This window comes from Chrysemys picta, chromosome 6 (genome assembly GCF_011386835.1).
Source record: "Chrysemys picta bellii isolate R12L10 chromosome 6, ASM1138683v2, whole genome shotgun sequence".
Lineage (NCBI taxonomy): Eukaryota > Metazoa > Chordata > Testudines > Emydidae > Chrysemys > Chrysemys picta.
The window spans coordinates 79,479,033-79,485,417 of record NC_088796.1 but is presented as its reverse complement, the minus strand read 5'-3'; the positions used below and the strand labels follow the sequence as shown (position 1 = coordinate 79,485,417).

Below are 6,385 nucleotides of genomic sequence, written 5' to 3'. Positions count from 1 at the left end.
CTCAACTTGATGAACATTGTCAGCTTTTTTGGGGGTGCGGGGGAAAGAGAAGAGAGAAAGAAATGTTTCAGGCTATGAAATATCTAATAGATTGTTCCACTATCACAATTGTGCAGAAGAGGGAAAGTTTATTTGTTTTGTTTTAATTATTTTTAAACATATGTGAAACAGCTGGGTACTTTGAAATATAATTTCATAAGTGCCCAGATGGTATTTATTCCTGATGGAGTGTTCATGCATTGTTTTGTTTAATAGAACCCCATTGTGTGAAGAAGGGCACATTGTTTGGAATGCTTAGTTTTACATAACATAGGATGTTTGAGGATGCCCTTTCCACCTCTCCGGTCTTCTGTACCTGGGAACAACAAAAAGACCCTTGATTGCAGCATAGTGATTTTTTTCTGGTCAGGCATTGTAGACAATAGCTTGTTACAATGTTGCATTCAGGGGAACACGCTCCAACTGGAGGGAGGAGATGCTATTGTCATTTCATTGTGACCTTTTAAATCTCACCTCCTCGTGCTCCCAGACTCATGCTTGTTTCCTTGGTACTGATCTGCTGTTACAGATGGATCCTGTTCCCATTGTAACTGCCAGGCCCAAGGGTGGTTTCACATTGCAATGGCAAAAAATAAATAGGCAGCTGGCTTCTCCCCTGTGAACACATCAGCTTTTCTCTCAACTTGGTCTCTGTTTTAGAATCTTATGGGAGTTTCTTATCTCCTAGCAACCACTTGAGGTTGAACAGGCCTGACCAAGATTCTAGCAGCAGCAGGGTCTATTCTTACTTTATGCAGCCAATGCAGAGGGTCATTCTGAATTGATATTCACTGCTACAGCATTCTGCCACTTCTGATACTGGAAGCTTAAATTCTGAAGAAAATGAGTAAGAACAATTAAGTTTCTAGCCCCTGTGGTTGCACCAATACCCTTTGAATGTGAACTGATGCAGTGTTTTAGAACTATTCTTTCTCTCTGCAGACAATAGCTCTAAGAAACTTGTGAGCTGCAGTGTAATTATTAGTCTACAGGGTTAACAGTCTACATGTCAACATTGTTTACTCTCTTACTACTGATCACAGTAGTAGAAACATCTCTATCTGGAAATCATGTACCGACTTGTGTGTTGTGGGTGCAGATTGAGAGATTACCTCCCTAGTGAGCCCTCTGGTGGGAAGGTTCCAGCTCACTACATAGCTTTCAACTTGCCAAGGGTCTCAGCCCCTCTCAGTTATCCTGTTCTTTGAAACATGTGACAGTGATTAGAACTCTTGGGGGAAAAGGTCCAATATTTCAACATTTATTTTCCTCTCATAAGCATCGCAGCAGTTGAGCCAAGGGAGCATATGCTGTATCATGGAAGACATAGTATAATGGGGAAGCAAGGCCTATAGAGAAGAATGGGGGCATGAGGGACCAGAACTACAACTCCCCTGAAGCACTGCATCAACTCAAGTGGACACAGATTGTCAAAAGATATTTTGTTTTGATTTTACCAATGGAAAATTCTGCTGAAATTAATCTTTTCCCATGGAAAATTCTGATTTGAATAAAATCCCATTTTTGGACAGGAAAAATATGTAATTAGAAGTGTTTAGACCAGCTTTAACAATGCCCCAGATGAATACAAAGCATCACAGTACATATAGCAACAGAGGAAGAAGCTAGAGAAGAATGCTCAGCTCCACTGCTGTATCATTGCATGTGCTCCTGAAAGCAGCCTGTATGCAATTAATCATTTCATTGCCACATTTTCAGTTGGTTACTTGGACACAATCATGTGAGTTTCAACATCTTGACATTTCTTGCTGCAGTCTGAAACAACAAGACAGTTGGAAAAGCCCATATTATGCTATCTCATGTTCAAAAACGAAAGCATAGCAGCCCTGGAACTGGACCAAGTCTTTGGAGATTACCCTATACCCACTGCTGGTCATAATTTCCAAGCCACAGAGCAAGAGTTTTCTATTCTGAACCTCAAATCCACATATATCTAGATTGCAGCTAAGGACTAGATTGTGAGATAATGATCCGCTTGGGGGAGAGGGGGGAAAGGGGAGGGGATGGATGGACATTGTTGCACTGTCCCCAAGGCAGTCCAGGAGGGAGATTGTGATTCTGCTCCCCTGCTGCTCCAGGAAGAGAATAAATTGCACCAGATTTCTAGCTGGCACAACATACTCCGCCTGACACTCTGGTGCAGCTATGTGGCTAGGCATACTGAATGGTAGAGGCAAGGCTCCATCCCATCGTGTTCCATCCCTCCTAATTGCAACTCTGAAGAGCCTGCTTCTCTTCCTATTCTGCTGCTGTTCATGATGTGAGTAGCTGCACCAGGGGATGCAGGGATTGTGGCAGGGCAACAGCCTCCCAAGCACACACACACACATACACCCAGTACTCCCTGGTAGCTAGAGGGGACACTGCAAACACCCTGCCTTTGTTTACCCTCTTCAGGGATCCTTAAATAAACTCCACCAGTCTAGACTCCTTAAGACATTCCACTTCTGGGCCTAATTTATTTATTTATATAGAAACACTCAGTCCTGGGAGGCCTTTTCCTCTCTTGCCCTCCCCAGAGAACCTTCTCCCCCAGGCTACTCCCAGGCCTTCCCACCTGCAGTCCTTTTCCCTTGGTGTCTGACACAGAGTTCTGGAGCTTCTCCCTTTTTCCAGGAGCTGAGCCAAACCTTCCAGCTTCATTCTGGTTCTTCGTTATGTTTGGCAGGCTACTTCTAGCCATACCTGACTGACGTCATTTGGTTCCTGAAGTCTCAGGCTCTCCTGCAAATTTCTGCTTTCTGGAATACAACAGGAACCTTCTAACTCTCTACAACTTCTTTCTTTTTTATGGTGAAGTAGACTTGATTTAATAGTCCATAGCTGCCACCAACTATAATTCCTCAATACTTAGCAGTTTATATTCTCTAGCTCTGCCCTGTGTTTTTCAGGTAACAATGTCTTTTTAATACATATCCCATTTCCCTGATGTTTTTACTAAATAACAATAACTTGTTACTTTAAGACATTTTAATTCTTCAAAAAGCTTTCCCTTTCTTTATCAAAGCCCTTACATACCCATAAGAAGTGATCAGTTGTTTCTTCCACTTTATTGAGAGCACATTGTCCATCTTTGTCTATTTATTCAAAAATAATTTTTTGTTTAAGCCACAATGGCCAGTTACTACTCTAAACAAAGCACTAATTAATCCTATCCAGGCCCTGAAGTAAGTTATCCAAAACTCTCAGGCACAGTTCAAAAAAGTCTTCCTTTTTCCATTAATCCAATTTTTTATCATTCCCTTTTTTAAATTTTTGTACTTGGCTTTTGAATTCTGTTTAGTCAAGGGAAATGGTGTCAATCCTTTCATTTCTTACAGCATTTTGAGCTGCTTTGTCCACCATCTTGTTCCCAGTTACCCAATATATCCTTCCTTAGCTTTGCTTTTCTGCTGATATCATCTGCTTCTTTTCCCACCCCTTTGCATCCATTCTCTCACCAATAGACTCTTCAGTTTCCAAAGTGACTTCATTTGGGTTCAGAAAATCCTTCATCTCCCTCAAAACCAAAAAACCCATTCATTTCCTGCACCCGCTACTGTCTAGGTTAGCCCAACCCTTTTAGTGGTTTCCTGTTCCCCTGTGGCTCTTTATAGAGACCAGTTGCCTCCTATCAGGCCCCCATCAAGGCTGTTAATAAGGAACAGATGGGCTGGCCAGTTTCCTGTTAGGGTATGTCTACACAACAACTAGACACCTGTAGCTGGCCTGTGCTAGCCCACTCAGGCTGGCGGAGCTCAGACTGTGGGGCTGTTTCAATACTGTGTAGACTTCCAGGCTCAGGCTGGAGCCTGGGCTCTAGGACCCTGCAGGTCCATGAGGGAGGCTATTGCAATGGAGCATAGTGCACCTGTAAAAAATATTTAAGAAAGATGATCTAATATTGGACACTCTGGATAAAGTTTTCAAAAGCACATAAGTGACTTAGAAGCCTAAGTCTCATTTTCAAATGAGACATGCTGTTATAAGCCACAACATTCCCCTCAGGAGCAGGAAAGTTGTTGGCAACTAGCATCACCACCATTCCCCACTTGGGAGGCTGTCTGCTGCTCAGATTCCATTGCAAAAACAGACCCTGTGTGAACCTGACCCAATATTTAAAACAAAATCTGGCTCCATGAACAGCTGTTCTTTTCTCACTCCCAAAATACTGGGGGGGAAGAGGGGGAGAGAGAAGCAGCTCTCTAATGGGAAATGCCAGGAGCATGCTATTTCATTGATCACAGAACAGTAGCACTCCCTGTTCCCACTTTATGTCTTTCCAGAGATTACTCCTGGAAAATTGGAATCAGAGGCTGGTTCCTTCATTAAGCAACTGACACAAGTTATATGACAAAGAAATATTTAAAAGGCCAATCTGTGCCAGCTTGCATTGCAAGTATGAAATATAGACTCAATGGTCCCATATGGAAAGGCTATACAAGGCTTCCTGCACTGGCTGTGCATTTGTCCGGCCTATCATCTTTCAGACCAGATAATGCCTGATACATTAAGGCAAACCTATAGTAAAAAAAAAACATGCTTCATTGTGGGAAGCTGTAGGAGCTCAAGTACATCTTTCTGTTCTGGGAACATGTGATGGTTCTTAGGGTAGCAAAGATTTGTTAACCACTTCCTCCAGGGAGGAGAAGTCTTTCTTGTGGTAGCTGGTTGTCAGCTCCCTAGCACCACCAGTCTTTCAGACACTGAAGCATTCTCCTCTGGGTTACATCAGCCCTAACTTTGCCTTGTAAGTTAACAATAGGTGCACTCCAATCCTTGAGTTCCTTTGATTCGTTCCCCTGTGATATCCAGCTCCTAGCACTGACTATTTCCAGATACTCTGCACTCAAATGTGCAGTGTACCCCAGTTTACCAGTTTTACTTTAAACCACCACTCCTGTAAACCTCACAGCACTTCTAAGCATTTATGATAAAACTGAAGTAGGTATATTCAATAAAGATTTAACTAAAATCAAGAGAAAGTGGTAGAAACAACTAGTTACAATACAAAATAAAATGCCAATGTGGGTCTACACTTATCAATAGCTACCTTTCCTATCTAATAAAGCAGATTTTCCCCAAAAAGTTCAGTCTTTTGGGAAGCTGGCTGGTTTCAGATGACCCAGGACCCAAGCAATCATGAATGCCCCTTCTCCTTAAAAAGAAGAACAGGAGGACTTGTGGCACCTTAGAGACTAACAAATTTATTAGAGCATAAGCTTTCGTGGACTATAGCCCACTTCTTCGGATGCATATAGAATGGAACATATATTGAGGAGATATATATACACACATACAGAGAGCATAAACAGGTGGGAGTTGTCCACGAAAGCTTATGCTCTAATAAATTTGTTAGTCTCTAAGGTGCCACAAGTCCTCCTGTTCTTCTTTTTGCGGATACAGACTAACACGGCTGCTACTCTGAAACCTTCTCCTTAAGGGTTTTCCTCAGTGAATGGATGCAGAGTATCTCCCCCCCCCCCCAACTCTGTTATACTGAAAACAGCCTTTAATTTCTTTTTCACAGACAGAGTGAACCCTGCTCTTTTTGTAAAGTTTCTTTTTCACCTTTAAGTGCTTCCAACTGTTTGTCATCACCTCTGATGGTTTCCTATTCAAAGTCTTAGTATTGCCCAAAACTAAACAATTGAGTCTGATATTGCATCACCAGCCAAACAGGATGGGGCAACAACTCCCCGTTCCCTGAATGGGCCATTATGAAGAAATTTGGTGACTAATCTTTATTTTTACTCTACGACAAAGCATACTTTCTATATAAATACATCATTCCTTAAATATTACCCATATATATCAAACAATGATTATTAATCTAGACAAGTTAGAGCTTTCTGTAGATACCTTACCTGTTACTCTTTATGGAGGAATATCCCACAAAACATGTTTGGTGTAATGGGTTTGTCAGGTCTGAGGTGAGAGTTGTTTGCAAAGAACATGAAATCCCTTGCCAAGGGGTCTTCATGTCACCTTTGCAGTTTGTGGGACTATGGGCTTGGCTACATTTGCAAGTTAGAGCACATTAAAGCAGCCCCAGGCGCCCTAACTCCTGATGTGTCCACACTGGCAAGGCACGTAGAGCACCCAGACTGCTCCCGGTAATCCACCTCCATGAGAAGCATAACGCTTGCTGCGCCATGGCTGGAGCGCCACGGTGTTCGTAATAGCCCTGGTCTATTAATGCGCTCTGATCGGCCTCCAGAAGTGTCCCACAATGCCTGTTCTAGCCACTCTGGGCATCACTTTGAACTCTACTGCCTTGCCCTCAGGTGACCAACCATCAGACCCGCCTTTTAAATTCTCTGGGAATTTTGAAATTCCCCTTCCT

At 42.6% G+C, this 6,385-nt stretch overlaps 1 long non-coding RNA gene across 1 annotated transcript; it reads right to left on the bottom strand.

Moving 5' to 3' along the window:
• Positions 1-550: 550 nt before the first annotated feature.
• On the bottom strand, positions 551-3,613 carry LOC135972483 (uncharacterized). The gene is made up of 3 exons (XR_010588942.1): positions 3,501-3,613; positions 2,618-2,801; positions 551-1,815 (listed from the first exon to the last, which is right to left on the bottom strand). It is a non-coding gene; the product is annotated as an uncharacterized LOC135972483 (long non-coding RNA).
• Positions 3,614-6,385: the final 2,772 nt, after the last annotated feature.